Raw genomic sequence first — 22894 nt, forward strand, 5'->3', positions numbered from 1 at the left:
TTCGGGTTCGGGCCGAACAGGCCGAACATGGCCGCGATGTTCGGGTGTTCGACCCGAACTCCGAACATAATGGAAGTCAATGGGGACCCGAACTTTTGTGCTTTGTAAAGCCTCCTTACATGCTACATACCCCAAATTTACAGGGTATGTGCACCTTGGGAGTGGGTACAAGAGGAAACATTTTTTTAGCAAAAAGAGCTTATAGTTTTTGAGAAAATCGATTTTAAAGTTTCAAAGGGAAAACTGTCTTTTAAATGCGGGAAATGTCTGTTTTCTTTGCACAGGCAGGGCCGCCATCAGAAATTTTGGGGCCCCTCACAAATCATCAGTCCGGGCCCCCCCCCCCCCCCAAACTGAGAAATGTGCGTAGCCATTACATGTTGGCAGAGCTAGTTGGAGGCTTGCTGTCCACAAATTAATCACGAATAACCACGGTGGATACTCGTGATTCAAGTTAGCTCTAATTGCCACAGCTGAGCGGCTAGATGCGGCGGGGTTAATTACCCAGACCGCCGCTCTCCGCCCAGCGTTTCAACGAGGTGCAAGTTTCCGAATGGACGCGTTGCAAGCCTCGATATCGAGCACTTCCTCCTTCAAGCCGGAAGGAGGAAGTGCTCCATCATTTTTTTAGAACCTCCCAGTTTTATTTTCTGTTTAAAAAAACTAAAAAAGTAGGTTTAATGCTATTGTCTCATATGGTAATGATTCAGCTTTTCCCATAGTCTCGCAGTTAGCAATCATGTGACCCCCAACAAGACAAATTCAGCAATCATGAGGCCCCCAACAAGATAAATTCAGCAATCGTGAGACCCCCAACAAGACAAATTCAGCAATCATGAGGCCCCAACAAATCATGAGGTCCCCAACAAATCATGAGGCCCCCAACAAGACAAATTCAGCAATCTTGAGGCAATGAGGTTCCCAACAAATCATGAGGCCCCCAACAAGTAAAAATTCAATCATTAGGCCCCCAACAAGACAAATTCAGCAGACATGAGGCACATAAATAGACAGCATTTCACATAAATAGGCATAATGCCCCCTTATTATGGTAGACACCTCTCACCTGGATTCTGACAGGGACCCCCAGGTTAGGTAGTGAGTGACATGGAGCCCTTTTAGGTAGTGAGTGAGTGACAGGGAGCCCCTTTAGGGAGTGAGTGAGTGACAGGGAGCCCCTTTAGCTAGTGAGCGAGTGACAGGGAGCCCCTTTAGGGAGTGAGTGAGTGACAGGGAGCCCCTTTAGGGAGTGAGTGAGTGACAGGGAGCCCCTTTAGGGAGTGAGTGAGTGACAGGGAGCCCCTTTAGCTAGTGAGTGAGTGACAGGGAGGCCCTTTAGGGAGTGAGTGAGTGAGTGAGTGAGTGAGTGACAGGGAGCCCCTTTAGGGAGTGAGTGAGTGACAGGGAGCCCCTTCAGCTAGTGAGTGAGTGACAGGGAGAACCTTTAGCTGGTGAGTGAGTGACAGGGAGCCCCTTTAGCTAGTGAGTGAGTGACAGGGAGCCCCTTTAGGGAGTGAGTGAGTGTGACAGGGGGCCCATTTAGCTAGTGAGTGACAGGGAGCCCCTTTAGCTAGTGAGTGAGTGACAGGGAGGCCCTTTAGCTAGTGAGTGAGTGACAGGGAGGCCCTTTAGCTAGTGAGTGAGTGACAGGGAGGCCCTTTAGCTAGTGAGTGAGTGACAGGGAGCCCCTTTAGCTAGTGAGTGAGTGACAGGGAGCCCCTTTAGCTAGTGAGTGAGTGACAGGGAGCCCCTTTAGCTAGTGAGTGAGTGACAGGGAGGCCCTTTAGCTAGTGAGTGAGTGACAGGGAGGCCCTTTAGCTAGTGAGTGAGTGACAGGGAGCCCCTTTAGCTAGTGAGTGAGTGACAGGGAGCCCCTTTAGCTAGTGAGTGAGTGACAGGGAGCCCCTTTAGCTAGTGAGTGAGTGACAGGGAGCCCCTTTAGCTAGTGAGTGAGTGACAGGGAGGCCCTTTAGCTAGTGAGTGAGTGACAGGGAGCCCCTTTAGCTAGTGAGTGAGTGACAGGGAGGCCCTTTAGCTAGTGAGTGAGTGACAGGGAGCCCCTTTAGCTAGTGAGTGAGTGACAGGGAGCCCCTTTAGCTAGTGAGTGAGTGACAGGGAGCCCCTTTAGCTAGTGAGTGAGTGACAGGGAGCCCTTTTAGCTAGTGAGTGAGTGACAGGGAGCCCCTTTAGCTAGTGAGTGAGTGACAGGGAGGCCCTTTAGCTAGTGAGTGAGTGACAGGGAGGCCCTTTAGCTAGTGAGTGAGTGACAGGGAGCCCCATTAGGCAGTGAGTGAGTGACAGGGAGCCCCTTTAGCTAGTGAGTGAGTGACAGGGAGGCCCTTTAGCTAGTGAGTGAGTGACAGGGAGGCCCTTTAGCTAGTGAGTGAGTGACAGGGAGGCCCTTTAGGCAGTGAGTGAGTGACAGGGAGGCCCTTTAGCTAGTGAGTGAGTGACAGGGAGTCCCCCCCAGCCGCCACCGCTGCTTCCCCTACCTTGCCAGGCTGCCAGCAGCGTCAGACCTCAAGATCAGCGGCGACCCGACCAGTAAGAGCGGGCGCTGGACGCACCCGCTCTATATGCGGAAGTGACGTCACTTCCGCATATCAGTGCGGGCGCTGGGTCCTAGCGCCCGCACTATTGTCGCCGCCTGATCGGGGTCTGACGCGGCGGCGGAGGCGGCGGTGGCTAGAGGGATGGAGGGAGGGAGCAGCGGCCAGGGGAGGTTGAGCGGCGGTCGGGCGGCACCCGCTAGGGCCGCGGCGGGGATGGGGCCCCCCTGCAGGCCCGGGCCCGTGACGGGAGTCACGGATGTCCCCCCCTGATGGCGGGCCTGTGCACAGGTAACATGCTTTTTGTCGGCATGCAGTCATAAATGTAATACATATAAGAGGTTCCAGGAAAAGGGACCGGTAACGCTAACCCAGCAGCAGCACACGTGATGGAACAGGAGGAGGGTGGCGCAGGAGGAGAAGGCCACGCTTTGAGACACAACAACCCAGGCCTTGCATGAGGACAAGAAGCGTGCGGATAGCAATTTGCATTTTGTCGCCATGCAGTCATAAATGTAATACAGATGAGAGGTTCAATAAACAGGGACCGGAAACGCTAACCCATCACAGATGTTCATTGTTCTTGTTACTTGGTTGGGGTCCGGGAGTGTTGCGTAGTCGTTTCCAATCCAGGATTGATTCATTTTAATTTGAGTCAGACGGTCTGCATTTTCTGTGGAGAGGCGGATACGCCGCCGATCTGTGACGATGCCTCCGGCAGCACTGAAACAGCGTTCCGACATAACGCTGGCTGCCGGGCAGGCCAACACCTCTATTGCGTACATTGCCAGTTTGTGCCAGGTGTCTAGCTTCGATACCCAATAGTTGAAGGGTGCAGATGGATTGTTCAACACAGCTACGCCATCTGACATGTAGTCCTTGACCATCTTCTCCAGGCGATCGGTGTTGGAGGTGGATCTGCACGCTTGCTGTTCTGTGTGCTGCTGCATGGGTGTCAGAAAATTTTCCCACTCCAAGGACACTGCCGATACCATTCCCTTTTGGGCACTAGCTGCGGCTTGTGTTGTTTGCTGCCCTCCTGGTCGTCCTGGGTTTGCGGAAGTCAGTCTGTCGGCGTACAACTGGCTAGAGGAGGGGGAGGATGTCAATCTCCTCTCTAAAGTCTCCACAAGGGCCTGCTGGTATTCTTCCATTTTGACCTGTCTGGCTCTTTCTTCAAGCAGTTTTGGAACATTGTGTTTGTACCGTGGATCCAGAAGGGTATAAACCCAGTAATTGGTGTTGTCCAGAATGCGCACAATGCGTGGGTCGCGTTCAATGCAGTCCTAGGCCGAAGAGGCCATAGCCTAGGGTCACAAAACCTGTTTATTTGGGCAATTTCAATGGTGGCGAGTCTGACGTACATAAATCGCAGCAATGGCCGTTAGCAACGTCTGAATCTCACGAAATGTCTCATGCAGGTAGAAGACATATTGTTAGACTTGGGCTCCAAAGATGGGTTCCCTACATCTCTGCAAACCAGAGTTACAGGGCTCCAAATTTGGTAAAATCCCCCATAGGCTTTCATTGGGCCTCCTATTTACAGTTCCAAAATCTCACATCTTTTCAAAGGGCAATTACTCAGCAGTGGCAAATTTTCTAGCATTGTAGGGACCCTTAGGGGGAACATGACTGGTGAGTTTCGGGCCCCTAGGCCGAAGAGGTCATAGCCTAGGGTCACAAAAACCTGTTTATTTGGGCTATTTCAATGGTAGTGATGGTGACGTACATAAATCGCAGCAATGGCCGTTAGCAAAGTCTGAATCTCACGAAATGTCTCATGCAGGTAGAAGACATATTGTTAGACTTGGATTCCAAAGATGGGGTCCCTACATCTCTGCAAACCAGAGTTACAGGGGTCCAAAATTGGTCAAATCCCCCATAGGATTTCATTGCCTCCCTATTTCACTTTCCAAAATCTCACATCTTTTCAAAGGGCAATGGCTCAGCAGTACCAAATTTTCTAGCATTGTAGGGACCCTTAGGGGGAACATGACTGGTGAGTTTCGGGCCCCTAGGCCGAAGAGGTCATAGCCTAGGGTCACAAAAACCTGTTTATTTGGGCTATTTCAATGGTAGTGATGGTGGCGTACATAAATCTCAGCCATGGCCGTTAGCAACGTCTGAATCTCACGAAATGTCTCATGCAGGTAGAAGACATATTGTTAGACTTGGATTCCAAAGATGGGGTCCCTACATCTCTGCAAACCAGAGTTACAGGGGTCCAAAATTGGTAAAATCCCCCATAGGATTTCATTGCCTCCCTATTTCACTTTCCAAAATCTCACATCTTTTCAAAGGGCAATGGCTCAGCAGTACCAAATTTTCTAGCATTGTAGGGACCCTTAGGGGGAACATGACTGGTGAGTTTCGGGCCCCTAGGCCGAAGAGGTCATAGCCTAGGGTCACAAAAACCTGTTTATTTGGGCTATTTCAATGGTAGTGATGGTGGCATACATAAATCTCAGCCATGGCCGTTAGCAACGTCTGAATCTCACGAAATGTCTCATGCAGGTAGAAGACATATTGTTAGACTTGGATTCCAAAGATGGGGTCCCTACATCTCTGCAAACCAGAGTTACAGGGGTCCAAAATTGGTAAAATCCCCCATAGGCTTTCATTGGGCCTCCTATTTACCGTTCCAAAATCTCACACCATTTCAAAGGGCAATGGCTCAGCAGTGGCAAAACTCACCAGTCATGATCCCCCTAACGGTCCCTACAATGCTAGAAAATTTGGTACTGCTGAGCCATTGCCCTTTGAAAAGAAGTGAGATTTTGGAAAGTGAAATAGGGAGGCAATGAAATCCTATGGGGGATTTTACCAATTTTGGACCCCTGTAACTCTGGTTTGCAGAGATGTAGGGACCCCATCTTTGGAATCCAAGTCTAACAATATGTCTTCTACCTGCATGAGACATTTCGTGAGATTCAGACGTTGCTAACGGCCATTGCTGCGATTTATGTACGTCACCATCACTACCATTGAAATAGCCCAAATAAACAGGTTTTTGTGACCCTAGGCTATGACCTCTTTGGCCTAGGGGCCCGAAACTCACCAGTCATGTTCCCCCTAAGGGTCCCTACAATGCTAGTAAATTTGGTACTACTGAGCCATTGCCCTTTGAAAAGATGTGAGATTTTGGAAAGTGAAATAGGGAGGCAATGAAATCCTATGGGGGATTTGACCAATTTTGGACCCCTGTAACTCTGGTTTGCAGAGATGTAGGGACCCCATCTTTGGAATCCAAGTCTAACAATATGTCTTCTACCTGCATGAGACATTTCGTGAGATTCAGACGTTGCTAACGGCCATTGCTGCGATTTATGTACGCCACCATCACTACCATTGAAATAGCCCAAATAAACAGGTTTTTGTGACCCTAGGCTATGACCTCTTCGGCCTAGGGGCCCGAAACTCACCAGTCATGTTCCCCCTAAGGGTCCCTACAATGCTAGAAAATTTGGTACTGCTGAGCCATTGCCCTTTGAAAAGATGTGAGATTTTGGAAAGTGAAATAGGGAGGCAATGAAATCCTATGGGGGATTTGACCAATTTTGGACCCCTGTAACTCTGGTTTGCAGAGATGTAGGGACCCCATCTTTGGAATCCAAGTCTAACAATATGTCTTCTACCTGCATGAGACATTTCGTGAGATTCAGACTTTGCTAACGGCCATTGCTGCGATTTATGTACGTCACCATCACTACCATTGAAATAGCCCAAATAAACAGGTTTTTGTGACCCTAGGCTATGACCTCTTTGGCCTAGGGGCCCGAAACTCACCAGTCATGTTCCCCCTAAGGGTCCCTACAATGCTAGAAAATTTGCCACTGCTGAGTAATTGCCCTTTGAAAAGATGTGAGATTTTGGAACTGTAAATAGGAGGCCCAATGAAAGCCTATGGGGGATTTTACCAAATTTGGAGCCCTGTAACTCTGGTTTGCAGAGATGTAGGGAACCCATCTTTGGAGCCCAAGTCTAACAATATGTCTTCTACCTGCATGAGACATTTCGTGAGATTCAGACGTTGCTAACGGCCATTGCTGCGATTTATGTACGTCAGACTCGCCACCATTGAAATTGCCCAAATAAACAGGTTTTGTGACCCTAGGCTATGACCTCTTCGGCCTAGGACTGCATTGAACGCGACCCACGCATTGTGCGCATTCTGGACAACACCAATTACTGGGTTTATACCCTTCTGGATCCACGGTACAAACACAATGTTCCAAAACTGCTTGAAGAAAGAGCCAGACAGGTCAAAATGGAAGAATACCAGCAGGCCCTTGTGGAGACTTTAGAGAGGAGATTGACATCCTCCCCCTCCTCTAGCCAGTTGTACGCCGACAGACTGACTTCCGCAAACCCAGGACGACCAGGAGGGCAGCAAACAACACAAGCCGCAGCTAGTGCCCAAAAGGGAATGGTATCGGCAGTGTCCTTGGAGTGGGAAAATTTTCTGACACCCATGCAGCAGCACACAGAACAGCAAGCGTGCAGATCCACCTCCAACACCGATCGCCTGGAGAAGATGGTCAAGGACTACATGTCAGATGGCGTAGCTGTGTTGAACAATCCATCTGCACCCTTCAACTATTGGGTATCGAAGCTAGACACCTGGCACAAACTGGCAATGTACGCAATAGAGGTGCTGGCTTGCCCGGCAGCCAGCGTTATGTCGGAACGCTGTTTCAGTGCTGCCGGAGGCATCGTCACAGATCGGCGGCGTATCCGCCTCTCCACAGAAAATGCAGACCGTCTGACTCAAATTAAAATGAATCAATCCTGGATTGGAAACGACTACGCAACACTCCCGGACCCCAACCAAGTAACATGAACAATGAACATCTGTGATGGGTTAGCGTTTCCGGTCCCTGTTTATTGAACCTCTCATCTGTATTACATTTATGACTGCATGGCGACAAAATGCAAATTGCTATCTGCACGCTTCTTGTCCTCATGCAAGGCCTGGGTTGTTGTGTCTCAAAGCGTGGCCTTCTCCTCCTGCGCCACCCTCCTCCTGTTCCATCACGTGTGCTGCTGCTGGGTTAGCGTTACCGGTCCCTTTTCCTGGAACCTCTTATATGTATTACATTTATGACTGCATGCCGACAAAAAGCATGTTACCTGTGCAGGGGCGTTTCTAGCCATTTTGTCACTCCAGGCAAGAAAACCTGTGCCCCCCCCCCCCACCACATACTGTAGCACCAGCCCTTAGTCCCCTCCCCTCTGTGCCCCCCACCACACACAAACAAACGCTATATCCTTAAAGGTATCCTGCATGACCAGAAGGCCCTGGCTGACTCAGACTGGTCCCAACTGAGCCAGTTACCAGGGATGATTGCGGACAAACAGAGGGCAACGGGATGACTGCCAGGGACGCATCCATGCTATGGGGCAGGAGGAAGCCCCGGGTAAGTAAAAAAATGTTGTAGTGTGTCGTCTCTTTCTGACTGAGGCTAAGATTCAGCAGCAGCAATGCTGCAGCATCACCGCAGACAGCATGATTGCTTGCTGCTGATATCATCATCAGTGGTGCTGCAGCAGCTGCGTCATTCAAACTTAGCCTCAAAACTTACAGTTTGTCCACCTACACCTAGTGACAGCTCAAACCAACTCACAACCTCTGACATTTGAAATGCAGCCACCACTAACTCCGACACTTGTAATCAGGGCCGGTTTAAGCAACAATGGGGCCCCAGGGCAAAATAAACCTGGGGGGCCCCCCAACATATACCCCGGAACAAAAATCGGCATTAGGGGACCTTTTTTGCAGCTGGTATAGTCAGGGTGTGAAGTCCCAATCGGTCAGAGCTCCACATTCTGGCTATCCCAGCCTGCATGGGGGACAAGGGGTTAAAAAGTTTCAGGAGGGGGGACCCTACATAATTAAAAAAAAAAAATCCCACACTCTAAACATAAAAAAAAATTGGGAAAATAGGAAAAAATGTCAGGGATCTTCATACAGCCATTTGCGGCTGTATAGCGATCCCTGGCCAAAGCATTGCGGCTGCGTATGGACCCCCTGGAAACCCCGTCAGGAAATGTATTGCTCTTTCTTTTTATACATGTAAAATTACACTACCGTTAGGTTTGCTACTAAAAGTGACATTTACCGCATTTAAAACTATACTTTTTTCCTTCTAAACTTTAAAATCGATTTTCTCAAAAACTATAAGGTCTTTTTGAAAAATTGTTTTTTCCTCTTATTCCTAATGATCTCCTTAACATATCCTGCAAATTTAGGGTTTCTAGCATTTAAGGTGGATTTGTTATTAACCATTAAAGTCGGCAGGTTTTTAAATGTGTTTTTTTTCCCTTGGAAACTTTAAAATCGATTTTCTCAGGAACTATAAGGCCGATTTGAAATTTTTTTTTTCCTCTTGTAGCCACTGGGGGCCCCTACAAGCTCTGGGGCCCTGGGGCAGCTGCCTCCTCTGCCTTAATGGTAGCGCCGGCCCTGCTTGTAATGCAGCCACCACTACCTCCGACACTTGTAATGCAGCCACCACTTCCTCCGACACTTGTAATGCAGCCACCACTACCTCCGACACTTGTAATGCAGCCACCACTACCTCCGACACTTGTAACGCAGCCAACGATCTTTCCGACACTTGAAATGCAACCCCCATTACCGCCGACACTTGAAATGCAAAAAACGCTACCGCCAACGCTTGAAATGCAGCAAACAGGAATGCAATAAACATTACCCCACACACAATAAAATGCAGTAAACATTAAATACAGCAAATGGTACATCTTACTCCTGTGAAAAACACGTTACCCCACAAATATATTAAATGCAGCAAACCTCAGGACATAAATGCATTAAATGTTCCCCCTCCCATTGGGTGCTGGTGGGGTGGGATGGAACTGCTTAGTGGGATGGGAGGGTAACACTGGGTGAGGAGGAAGGTGATAGTGGGTTAGAGGAGGGTGACAGTGGAGGTGAAACTGTGTGGGGAGGAGAGTGACAGTGAGGAGGAGGATGGTGACAGTGTGGTGGAGAAGAAGGTCGCAGTAGGGAGAAGGAGGGTGACAGTGGAGGTGAAACTGGATGGAGAGGAGGGTGACAGTGGGAAGGAAAAGTAGAGTGAAAGAGGAGGTGAAACTGGGTGGAGAGAAAGGTGACAGTGAAGAGAAGGAGGGTGACAGTGGGTGGGGAGAGGAGGGTGACAGTGCGGGGAGGAGGGTGACAGTGGGGGTGGGGGATAGAAGAGTGACAGTGCAGAGGAGAGGAGGGTGACAGTGGTGGGGGGAGAGGAGGGTGACAGTGCGGGGAGGAGGGGAGGGTGACAGTGCGGGGAGGAGAGGAGGGTGACAGTGGGGGTGGGGGGGGGGATAGAAGAGTGACAGTGCAGAGGAGAGGAGGGTGACAGTGGTGGGGGGGAGAGGAGGGTGACAGTGCGGGGAGGAGGGGAGGGTGACAGTGCGGGGAGGAGAGGAGGGTGACAGTGGGGGTGGGGGGATAGAAGAGTGACAGTGCGGAGGAGAGGAGGGTGACAGTGGTGGGGGGGAGAGAAGAGTGTCAGTGCAGAGGAGAGTAGGGTGACAGTGGGGGGAGGAGAGGAGGGTCACAGTGGGGGGAGGGGAGGAGGATGACAGTGGGGGGAGGGGAGGAGGATGACAGTGCGAGGGAGGGGCGGAGGGTGACAGTGGGGGGAGAGGAGGGTGATGTGGCTTACTAGCTAGCAGCTGGGGATCTCCTGAAGTGATTAGCTTCCAGGTCCTCACGCTGGGATCAGGGGCGGCCAGTCACGCAGTCCAACTTCAGGGCGAATCGGAGGGAGAAAGATGAGTGAATGCGGATGCCACATTGGAAGAGGGAGGAGGCGGTGGAGGGAGATTGGATGCTGCATTGGAGGATGAAGGAGGAGGCGGGACCAGACGTCCAGAGTCACTTCCCCGACCCGACCCCGCCGGCAGCAACTTCCTTTAAAGTCCATGCCTCCTCCTCGCCGTCACTGGGCTTTGGCTGCGACCACCCTGCCCCCACCTCCCTATGCATCTGAGGGGGACACATCAAGCGGACACAGACTCCTGTCTGCAGCCGGCGTGGCACCCGAATGCCTGGTGCGTCACACGCTGGCTGCACGTACATGATTGACGGCGGGGGGCGGAGTTAGAGGCGGCGCCGCACGAAGTAAACAAAGTACTCGTGCGGCTGCTCGCTCTGTAAGAGAGGAGAGGGGGCGGTCCAGAAGGCAGCAGAGGCGTGGCCGCCACCGCGAGCATGACATTTAATGAAAAAAAACCACACTGCAGTAGTGGCCACGGTGAGCGGTCCCCCGCGTGGCACCTTTTCCACTCCCGGCGCCTCAGGCGAAAATTTATTCTTGCCTAATGGGTGAGACGGCCCTGTACCTGTGTGTAACTATAAGCTCTTTTTGCTAAATTTTTTTCCCTCTTGTACCCACTCCCAAGGTGCACATACCCTGTAAATTTGGGGTATGTAGCATATAAGGAGGCTTTACAAAGCACGAAAGTTCGGGTCCCCATTGACTTCCATTATGTTCGGAGTTCGGCCATGTTCGGCCATGCGCTCTTAGTTCGGCCATATGGCCGAACAGTTTGGCCGAACACCATCAGGTGTTTGGCCGAACCCGAACATCACCCGAACAGGGTGATGTTCTGCAGAACCCGAACAGTGGCGAACACTGTTCGCCCAACACTACCTGCCCCCCCCCCCCCCAATCTGTCTCTCATCGGTGCCCGTTCAGCAGAACCGGCTGAACGGGGCAAGAAACGGCCCTGAAGTGGCTGACTCAGTCCTGACTCAGACAGGAAGTGACTACAGTGTGACCCTCACTGATAAGAAATTCCCCTTTTTATCTCTTTCTTGCTCTCAGAAGCCAGTTTCTGCTAGGAAAATGTTTCATAGTTGGAATTTCTTATCAGTGAGGGTCATACTGTAGTCACTTCCTGTCTGAGTCAGGACTGAGTCAGCCACTTACATACCTGATGTTTAACTCTTTCAGGCAGAGAAAGAAAAAAAAGGAACGCAGCATAGTTATTTGTGTGCTAGGCACTGTACATACACATGTCTATCTCATCATGTCACATGTCACTTCGGGTATCCTTTAGTCTAGGTAACCGGAAGAAATTTTGGTCAATATATGAAAAAAACGTATGCGATTTCGATAGGTTGGAATTGTGGCATCCCCATATGCTTTCAAACCTTTTATCCTCCGCCTCCCATCCCCTATTGGTTCCAGCAGTCAAAACACATATGAAAGTGATAGGGTCATGGTAATAAGAAAAAGAAAAGGGGAGGTATGTCACTATTACCTAGGGCTGTGGAGTCAGTACAATAATCTTCCAACTCCGACTCCGACTCCTCAGTTTATGAAATCACGACTCCAACTCCAACTCCGGGTAACAAAAATGGCTCCGACTCAGACTCCTCGACTCCGACTCCTTAGTCTAATACTTAACAGGGATGTGGATTTTGTACAAAAATCAGCTGACTCTGACTCCCGACTCCGACTCCTCAGTTTATGAAATCAACGACTCCGACTCCAACTCCGACTCCAGGTGCCCAAAATTGCCCGACTCCTCGACTCCGACTCCAACTCCGACTCCACAGCCCTGCTATTAACTACCTTAAGGAGTAACCCAGACTTCCAACAATCCGCTTGCCTTGCGGATGGTTTAGCTGCAGGAGCAGGCTTCCGTCCCGAAGTTATACTCTTGAACTTAACTGGGCATAGAGAGTCTACACAAAGAGAGCGCTATAATAAAATTATAGCCGGCAAGGGCCTGTGGAATTGCCAGGTCAGGAGTTTTCTTTTGAAACACAAAAATAGTATATGTAATGACCTAAACATGTATGAAAAAAGCTCTCTGCACTCCACGGCAGGTAAAGGTATTACAGCAAAATTATATTTCTTGCTGGATAGCTCTCAAAATGGACCACTTCCAAAGTTCTGTAAAAAAAAATAAAAAAATGGGAACAAGACCTAAAATAACACAATCTATAGATTGGGGAGACATATCAGAAGGTTGGGCCCCCAGCTATACTTCATTCCAACTATAAACTTAGGGCACGGTGGTATCTCACTCCTGTGAAGTTATCTAAATTTATAGGAGGGAATGAAAATTGCTGGAGATGTCATACAGAATCTGGTTCATTCTTCCATATATGGTGGTGTTGTCCTATTACACAGAATCTTTGGATTGCGATAGGGAAATGTATTATATTGAACTTTCCTTTCGATGTATTAGGGACCCAGACAACAATAGATCCATAGATAAATTGGCAATACCAGCGGCAATAGCTGCAAGAATATGAATAGCAAAATTTTGGAAAAATCCAAAAGCACCAAGTTTAGCAAAAGATAGCGAGGATGTCCGACCTTGTGATGGGAGGTTAAGGCAGTGTGGAGGATGCGGGTAGTAACAGTCAAATTGATGAATGGGAAAAAATAATTAACTCGTAAAGGTGGGGGTGGTAGTGGGAAGAGGAGGGAAGCCTAAACAATTCCTACTAGTATCCATAAGATCAGACCGAAGGATGAATGATGGGGGCCCTTTGGAGCACATAAAGACCCCGATGTATGAATGTGATAAAAGGAAGAATTAATAGAAAGAGAATGTATGTAAATCTTTGTGTGAACATAGTGTGTATCGGACTAAACGTTTGTTGATATTTAGAGCCTTGAGGTCAGTAATATATAGATTACTTCACTAAAATTATATAATGGGTTTAAGCAGTTACTTTGTAAGATTTTGGCGGTGTCTGCTCCACTGCTGAGTGGCATGCATGTAGATGTGTAGGGGTTGTGCATATGCATAAGTATGTATGTATGTAGATATATCTATGAGAGAGAGAGAGAGAGAGAGAGAGAGAGAGAGAGAGAGAGAGAGAGAGAGAGAGAGATGTCCCGAACAGTTCGCCAGCGAGCAGTATTCTGCGAACGTCGGCTGTTTCCATTCGCAGCGAACATTTGGCGTGTTTGATTTGCCATCCTATACAATATAATTTGACCCCTTAGCTCACAGTCAGTAGACACATTGCAGCCAATCAGCTTGTACCCCTTCCTGGACCCCCCACCCCCCCTATCATAAAGCAGTAGCGGTGGCCATATTGGATTTATTCTCTGCTGGCTGCTGACTGTTAGTGAGAGCAGGGTAAGACTTGCTGCAGATAGGCAGGGAAAGCATTAGCTAGGCCTGTGTTCCTGTTCTTCATCCTCACTTGCTGTGAAAGCACCCCAAACAGCACTTTTAAAGGCTAGCACATTGGTCTCCTGTGTTTTTGTGCGTGTGACACTCCACAGCCCACTGACACCCAGAGCTGTGTGCACACTACTGCTGTTGCCTCATTAAGATGCAGGCACAGAACCACTCCACACACAAAGATTGCTGCCAAGAGGACTAACCATTAAGTTCTGCAGGTGTCAACTGGTAAAAACAATGATTGGCTAACCTGAGGTTAACACTAATGCTCTTTGTGGTTGTTTGTGGTGTGTTAAATGTGGCATTTTGTCTGTCAGTGTGAAGTGGGCCTAACCCTTACACTACCTGATTGACGTGTACACACGCTGGACATTTTAAAGCACCTAATTCTACAAATGTGGGAATGTACTGTGATACCTGCCCTTTAGTGGTTAAAACCGCACTTTGCGTCAACTCCGTAATTTTTGGTGGGACTTTTGGCATGGATCCCCCTCGGCATGCCCCTGTCTAGGTGTTAGACCCCTTGAAACAACTTTTCCATCACTTTTGAGGCCAGAAAGTTTTTGTAGGTTTTAAAATTCACCTGCCCATTGAAGTCTATGGCGGTTTGCCAGATTTGCCTGTTTGAACATTTGCGGAAGTTCGCATTCGAACGGAAAACTATGTTCGTGACATTACATACACACACATTTTTTCTTTTTTTAAATAATAAAAAAATAAAATAATAAAAAGAATAAAATAAATGAGTCAAACTATGTTGCTAACCTGAGACCCACCTCTGACGGCTATGATGATGCTATCTGATCAAAACCTGGGTCAATTATCGGCTGACTTTGAAGGAGAAAAAAATTAAGCTTTTTGAAAGTGCGCACACACATGCGACTATAGTCGCTTGAAACGATCATTCCCCGTTCATTTCAATCGACCATTATTTAAAAAAAAAGCAGCCAACGACCATTAAGTCTAACGACGGACGAGCTAGATCGTTAAAAACGAACGATCTAGCTTGGCGGATTTTTTCCAACGACGATTGTTTGCAAAAGCAGTACATCGTTGGAAAACGGTCATTCGTACTAAGCTTGATATGCGCATTTCACTATTTCTCCATGGAACTTTTCATTTTTATGCGCAAACGCAATAGTTGCTTTATGTGATATAACGTTCGTTCTAACGGTCAGATCGTTACACACCTTTAAAAGCTAACTTTACTTAGGTGTTCTTTCGTCAATTAAAAGTTTGTTCGTCGTTCACAACGAACGATCGTTGTCGTATGTGTGTACGTAGCTTAAGATTTAGAACGCCCAACTCAAAACCCCAATTTCCTTTCACACACCTATAAGTCTTCAAATCAAGTGAGAGATCTACAACAGAAAACCAAATTACAGTCTGACAAACATCTAACTATTCTTATCTTTGCACATATGCTGTACATGAAGTATATTTTGACATCCATTTTATTTTTGCATGCACTTTTTTTGCATGAAAGGTTTCCTTTTGCCCTGAAGTCTATTTTTCTCTGTGCATTTAATTCACAAAACACACACTAAAAAATTACATATGATTACTATTTCAAAATTGGATTGTCCGTAATCCATTCCTAAAGAGAACTTTTTCACGTGTCTTTAGCTCTGGTATCCTTAAAGTTTAGTTCTGTTACTAGGTTGTTGGTGTTGAAAATGTATGGCCACTTGCAGTTCCATGATAAGAGAGCAGTCTGTATCTGCCTGGCCTGCACAGGAAGATTACCTCATCTCCCCTTTTATACTCTAGCTAGCTGATAAAATTATTCCAGCACTGAAGCAGGCTGACAAGCCGTGTGAGAAGCCAGCTGCAGACCCTCACGTGAAGGTTTAGGATCCCGCAGCTCAGCAGGCTGCTGTTTCTGCTTAAAGGTATGACTGTATGGCTGTACAGTGGGTACTGTGAGGGATCTTAGCATTAGATGGGAAGCAGAGGGTCTAAAGTGTACCTGAGGGGAAAAAATATTTAGAGCTATACATACTTTGATATATAAGCTATTCAGACTCCTCAAGGCTCCTTATTGCGTCCGATCTGTCCTCTAACATGCTGCTATAGCCCCCGTTCATAGCTCTGACTGGGATCATTCGGAGCCAGGTGCATGCTCTGTACAATCTCGTGTATCACGCTCATACACAGCAGACATGTCCGAGACCAGGGTCAGCACTACCATAGAGGCAAAGGGGGCAATTGCCCCAGATCCTGTAGGGCCCCCCCCCCACCCAAGGAGTCTCCCTCCAAATTAACTGTTGCTCCCTGGGGACCCTGCAGAGTCTTTGGCAGCATAGCGTCTCAACTTGCCCCGGCATGCGCACACTTCTGTCAGTCTGTGGCTCTGTGCCCTTCCATCTTCATCCACCGCTGGCTGCATCTTCTCTGTGACCTGTGGAATGATATTAGGTAATAACTAGGGATGATCACAGATATCCAAATGGAGTTGAGAGTTGATGCAAATTTATGTATGTAAGTTCTTATGCAAATATATGCAGCTTGAAAATGTACCAATCAATTTAAACCTGGGTTTTAACTGATTGGTCCATTTTCAAACTGCATACATTTGCATACAAATTTGCATAATTTTGCAACAATTTGCATCTCATTGATCATCCCTAGTAATGACATGCATGGGGTCATGGAGAAGTCGTGCCCAGGGGCATAACAATAGATCCTGCAAAGGATGCAGCTACAAGGGGGGGCAGAAGCCTTAGGAGGCACTGTGAGGAGACACGAACATCAAAGGCACAGAGAGAGCGAGAGAGAAAAAAACAAAAAAACTTTCTGCTCTCTGCACAGTTGTTCTAATGACTGCATCTGCTCAGCCACTGATAACGAATCATACAGTTTTGTAGACAACGCTTTATAGACACTCCCTATCCAGTGAGCAGTAGGCTCTTGTGTACAACACTCAGCCTCAACCTCTCTACTCTTCTCCAAGTGCTGTGTACGGTAGTGATGCTGGAAGAGTCTGCAGAGCCAGTTTTGCTCCATCAAAAGAGGACTGAGTGAGGGCTGGTGCACACCTATAGCGCTTCTAAACGCTTTTTAAAATGCTAGGGCCTTGAAAAGCACTTCGCTAATGTCTTTGTATGGGATAGATCTCACCAGAGTGATGCGATTTTTTTTTTTTTTTTTACCCAAACAGAAACACAGGTCTTGCAGCATTTGAGGTGATTCAGCCTCAATATTAAGTATAGAAAAGTGAAAAATCACTCTAAAAAAATGCTAGAACAGAGCAATTTTCCAAGAGTTTTTTTTTTTTTTTTAACAAACGCTGTACACTTCCAACTCTACTGTACAAACAATAAATTGCTACTCTAAAAATCGCTAGGCATAACTAGAAAGTCGCTAGGCACATGCACAAAGTCGCTTAAGAAAATTACTTCTAAAAACGATTAGAGTTTGCGATTACGCTAGCGCTTTTACTTGTGCACCAGCCCTGAGTGTAAAGGCGCGTACACACGCCATATTTTCACAAACGACGGGTTCGTCAGACCCTCCCACTGGGCGGACGTTTCAGCCGACAGTAGCACGTGTTTACAGTCTGCCGGCAAAGAAGAAGGTATTGATCGCACTACCAGCGAGTAGTATCAAAAGGATGTGCCTGAAGCCAGGAAATGACAGCCCACGGTCCCAATCCTGTAGCAATAAAGTTCAGTCCGGCACCATCCAGTATAATGCTCTTTCAGTTTATTAGAATACAGCTGACATAATACACAACGTTTCGGAGGACTAACCTCCTTTATCAAGTTCAGTAAGTATCTACATGCATAAAACACTTCGCTTCTTATATAGTACTATCATCACAACATTGACCAATCAGCTCTGCAGCGTCGCATTGTAGCGACCAAACCCCTTCCATCCGCCACGCGGACCTAATGGGGAACTGCTCATTAATATGCATGGAGCTGTCGCTCCAATCGGTGAGCAGTAGGAGAGGCTAACTATGCACTGTGAGGAGGAGGCCCCGCTCAGTCACCCATGCAGACGCCGACCAATAGGGAGACAACCTCCTGATGACATCACGTCAGGTAACGCCCCTGTATGGAGTGGACCTGACGGGAGACTGCGTCCCGTAAGGCAGACAAAGTTCCGCCTATGGACAGCGTCATACGACGGATAGGAAAGGGCAGACCACGTGATGGCATGACCCAATCCCCCATCGCTAGGTAACAAGCAGGGCGCCCACCTCCAGCGCGCGTAGCGCTACTGTTACAAGCACAGGAAATCTGTAAAACAAATAATGAAAAAATAAATAAGTGACAACCATAATATTGAGGGCATCATATGCAGCAATGGAAACTGGAAGCCATAATTTAGCAAAACCAATAATAAATACTCTGCAGAATTAAATCCATGGTAACATGTCATATTCCCTACTCATTCCCCTAGGTTCTAGTATATCAAGCCTGCGTATCCATATTGCCTCTCGATACAACAATCTCTTAACCCTATCACCACCACGTCTAAGCGGTGGTACTTGCTCTAAAATCTGGAAACGTAGTTGGCTAACTGTATTGTTTGCTTTGGAGAAATAGCTCGGGACTGCTAACTCGGTAGTATTGTTTCTAATTGTACTTTTATGGGATGACAATCTAGCTTTCATTGGTTGGTCCTATGTAGAGCAACTCACATGGACACTTTAGTGCATATATTACATAACGTGAATTACAGTCAAATTGCCCCTTAATCTTGAATCTAGTTCCCAAATGTGGATGATGCACACTGTCCCCCTTAATGACACTATGGCAGTGCACACAATTTAGACATGGATAGGTACCATTGGGGCAAGCCGACTGGCCACCCCAACTCTTTGGGTTCCCATATCTTCCCGTACCAATTTGTCCCGTAATGTTGGGGCACGTTTATAAGACATTGATGGAAAATTTTGAAATTCCTCAATATTATTATTATTATTTTTATTTATTGTATTTATAAAGCGCCAACATATTACGCAGCGCTGAACATTAATTTAGGTTACAGACAATATTTAGGGGTGACACACAGCAATATGACAATACAGGAATACAAGAAAACCAGATCACACACCATAGTATGAGTACCAGGTAATGCTTAGTCAGTCACTGGATGGAGCATGGAGATTAGGCAAGTTAGGTTCACTCAGATGCATAGCATGGGTGCACAGTAATGGAGGTGCAAGATCAGGTAGGACACAAAAGGAGGAGGACCCTGCCCAAAGGCTTACAATCTAGAGGGAGAGGTAAGGACACGAATGGTAGGGGACCAGAGTTCAGCTGTCGGTTTAGAGCACTTGTGAGGGGTGGTAGGCCAGAGTGAAAAGGTGAGTTTTGAGGGCTTTCTTGAAGATGTTGAAGGAGGGGGCTGCCCTAATGGGTGGAGGTAGGGAGTTCCATAGTGTTGGAGCAGCTCTTGAGAAGTCCTGGAGGTGTGCATGGGACTGCGTGATTCGGGGGGCAGTTAGGCGAAGTTCATTGGAAGAGCGGAGTGAGCGGCTAGGTGTGTACCTCTGAGTAAGATCGGAAATGTAGGTTGGACAGGTTTTGTGGACAGATTTGTAGGTCAGACACAGTATCTTGAATCTGATTCTGGACTGGATAGGAAGCCAGTGGAGGGATTCTAGGAGGGGATCAGCCGTGGTGGAGCGATGGGAGCAGTGGATAATTCTGGCTGCCGCATTCATGATGGACTGCAGTGGGGCTGTTCGGGTCATAGGGAGACCAGACAGCAGGGCATTGCAGTAGTCAAGGCGGGAAATTATGAGGGCATGGATGAGGAGTTTGGTGGTGGCAGAGGTCAGGAAAGGGCGAATCTTACCGATGTTACGAAGGTGGAAGTTGCAGGACTTAGTGAGGTTTTGGATGTGGGAAGTGAAGGAGAGTGCGGAGTCCAGGGTGACACCCAGACAGCGGGCTTGAGAGGTAGGGCGAATGGTAGTGTGGTTAACAGTGACATGCACATCTGGGAGGTTCGTGGATGGCCGGGGTGGGAAGATCATAAATTCCGTTTTGTCTAGATTTAGTTTCAGGAACCTAGCAGACATCAAGGAGGAGATGGCTGATAGGCAGGAGGAGACCTTGTCCATGGTAGTGGTGGATATGTCAGGGGTGTGGAGGTAGATCTGGGTGTCATCTGCATACAGATGATAGTTAAAACCCATGGAGGAGATAACCTTGCCAATGGAGGATGTGTATAGGGTGAACAGTAGGGGGCCAAGGACCGAACCTTAGGGGACTCCCACCGAGAGGTGGTTGGGGGTGGAAGAGGACTCATTGAAGGCGGTCGTGAAGGAGCGGTTGGAGAGGTAGGATGAAAGCCAGGACAGGGCGAGATCGTGAATGCCCAAGGACTGGAGGGACTGGAGGAATAGGGTATGATCTACTGTGTCAAAAGCTGCTGACAGGTCAAGGAGGAAGAGAATGGAGTATTTACCTTCAGCTTTAGCTAAGGCAAGGTCGTTGACCACTTTGGTGAGAGCAGTTTCGGTTGAGTGGGCAGGCCGAAATCCAGATTGGAGTGGGTCTAGCAGTGAGTTGGCATTGAGGTACTGGGTCAGGCGTTTGTGAACCAGGCGCTCAAGGAGTTTTGAGGCAAAGGGGAGGAGGGAGATAAGACGGTAGTTGGAGGGTAGCGAATGGTCGAGGGAGGGTTTCTTGAGCAGGGGTAGTACAGTGGCCAGCTTGAAGTCTGAAGGGAAGGTGCCTGTGGATAGGGAGAGGTTGAACAGGGTAGTGAGGACTGGGGCCAATTCCGTGAAGTGAGGCTGGAGTAAATCGGAAGGGATGGGGTCAAGGGGGGAAGTAGTGGTATGGGAAGTCTGCAGTAGGTGGTTGACTTCCTCGGTCGTAGTAGGAGGGAAGGATGTGAGGGGAGGATAGGGTGGAGGAGGAGCTGGGTGGGAGGGGGTTGGAGGTGAAGATTGGAGATTGGATATTTCCTGGCGGATGGAGAAAATTTTGTTGGTGAAGTGGGTGGCTAAATCTGTGGCAGAGAGGGAGGAAACGGAGGGCGGGGGGGTGGGTTTAAGCAGGGAGTTGAAAGTGGCAAAAAGACGCCGGGGGTTGGAAGCTTGTGCTCCGATGAGCTTGCTAAAGTATTCCTGCTTCGCATGAGCAAGGGCAGTGTGGAACTGCAGCAGGTTGGTCTTGTACTGTAGAAAATCCTGGTTAAGTCTAGTTTTTCTCCATTTCCGTTCAGCGGCGCGTGTTTTCCTCTGGAGGTTGCGAGTATGGGTAGTGCGCCAGGGCTGGGGGTTAGGGGGTCGGTTGCGGCGAAATATTGGTGGAGCAGCTTTCTCTAGGGCTGATGAGAGAGTTTGGCGATACTGAGCTGCTGCAAGATTAGGACAGGTTAGGGTGGGGAGAGTGGAGGAGAGGGCATGGAGGGGGTCAGCAAGGACACTAGGGTTGAGCTTGCGTAGGTCACGCTGCCATCGACCAGGTGGGTGGGTGGCTAATTTAGAGGTGCCTTCCGTGAGGAGGTTTGGAGGTGAGAAGGTGATGGTCTGAGGGTGGAAATGGTGCGATGTCAAGGTGTGCAATGGTGGTGGATTTAGTGAATATAAGGTCGAGAATGTGACCTGCAGTGTGAGTGGGGGTGTTGGCGTGTTGTACTAGTACAATATGAGGAAAAGCTATTTTTAAGATGTTCCAATTGCTGCGTATGATGCCCGCAATGGCGTCACTATACACATTAAACTGGCTAACAAATGGTACCCTTTTGTAGCTAGTGGGTCTATGGTGTACCTGATCACCTGTTGATATTTTAATATTAGCCCTAGCTCTGCTCAGCAATCGTTGAGGATACTGTCTTTTCTTAAATGTATCCTGCATTTCATTTAATCGAAGCTCTCTGACTTGTTCATCATCTACAATTCTGCTGACTCTCTGGAATTAACTCACTGGGATGGATCGTTTGGTAGCTATAGGATGGAAGCTATCGTAACACAATGTCCAATTGGTGTCAGTAAGCTTAATGTAAAGGTCTGTGCCCAGGCTTACTTCCAGAGACACTTACCATTGTGTCAAGAAAGCTCACCATCTTGCTATCACTATGTGTTGTTAAACGTATAGCAGGACACTGTGTATGCAAATTATCAACAAATTGTTGTAGGCTCGAATGTGGTCCCCTCCACACACAGAAGACATCATCAATGAAACAAAGCCAACAAAGGGCATTACTAGTAATATTTCACTGGTATAAACGTCTCCTCATATGTATTCATGAAGATGTTTGCGTAGGAGGGGGCCACATTCGAGCCCATCGCTGTGCCTCGCGATGGGCTCAGATGTGGGATGGAGCCTCTACACCTCCATCCCACATGATGGGGGTGTAGAGGCCGTGGAGAATACCCTGACATGTGCTTCTGATTTTGATCGAAAACAGATCAAATTTTTGTGCAATCTATTGCAATTATTATTGACGTGTAATTATTTCCTATTTTTTCTACAGCTGCGGGGCACAGCGATGGGCTCGAATGTGGCCCCCTCCTACGCAAACATCTTCATGAATATATATGAGGAGACGTTTGTTTATACCAGTGAAATATTTTCTAGTAATGCCCTTTGTTGGCTTCGTTTCATTGATGATGTCTTCCGCATGTGGAGGGGACCACATTTGAGCCTACAACAATGAAAGTGCATTGTAAAAAAATGTATATTTGCAGTAAATTGCAGTGTGGAGAAAAATATCTACGGAGAAAAAGCATCTTTAAATTAACATTCATTAGTACACATCAGTGGGTGTGATAACAGCATAAAATAGCGGCTATTGGGTAAAAGTGCATAAAAATAAGGGTGTATAGTCATGAGGGATTATAAAGTAAGTTTAAGACGATGTTGCAGTTAGTAATTTATAGTTGTGAGTAAGCGGGGAACAGCAGTGAATTGATAAGTTGGGTGAAAGTGCATTGTAAAAAAAAAAAATTATATTATAAGCAGTAATAGCAGTGCAGAGAAAAATATCTATGGAGAAATTGCTGCTATTAATTAACATTCATTAGTATCAGTGGGTGTGATAACAGTGGAAAATAGCAGCTATCGGGTGAAAGTGCATTGTAAAATATATGTTATTATTAGCAGTAAATAGCAGTGCGGAGAAAAATATTTATGGAGAAATTGTTGCTATTAACATTTATTAGTATCCGTGGGCAGCTATAGGGTGAAAGCGCA

General features: G+C 47.7%; 1 protein-coding gene across 3 annotated transcripts in view; it reads left to right on the forward strand.

Annotated features, from left to right (window-relative positions):
• LOC137522865 (galactoside alpha-(1,2)-fucosyltransferase 2-like) overlaps nt 1–22894 on the forward strand; it is a 158133-nt gene that overhangs the window by 12871 nt on the left and 122368 nt on the right. For 2 of the 3 annotated variants that reach the window (XR_011022464.1, XM_068243006.1), the window contains exon 1: nt 15540–15622. The exons of the other annotated variant lie outside the window; for it this stretch is intronic. The gene's annotated coding sequence lies outside the window, so the exon portion shown is untranslated. Of the gene's footprint in view, nt 1–15539; nt 15623–22894 lie in introns of those variants that run through there. 3 annotated transcript variants of the gene reach the window in all.

The sequence above is a fragment of the Hyperolius riggenbachi genome, chromosome 6 (genome assembly GCF_040937935.1).
Source record: "Hyperolius riggenbachi isolate aHypRig1 chromosome 6, aHypRig1.pri, whole genome shotgun sequence".
Classification (NCBI taxonomy): Eukaryota; Metazoa; Chordata; class Amphibia; order Anura; family Hyperoliidae; genus Hyperolius; species Hyperolius riggenbachi.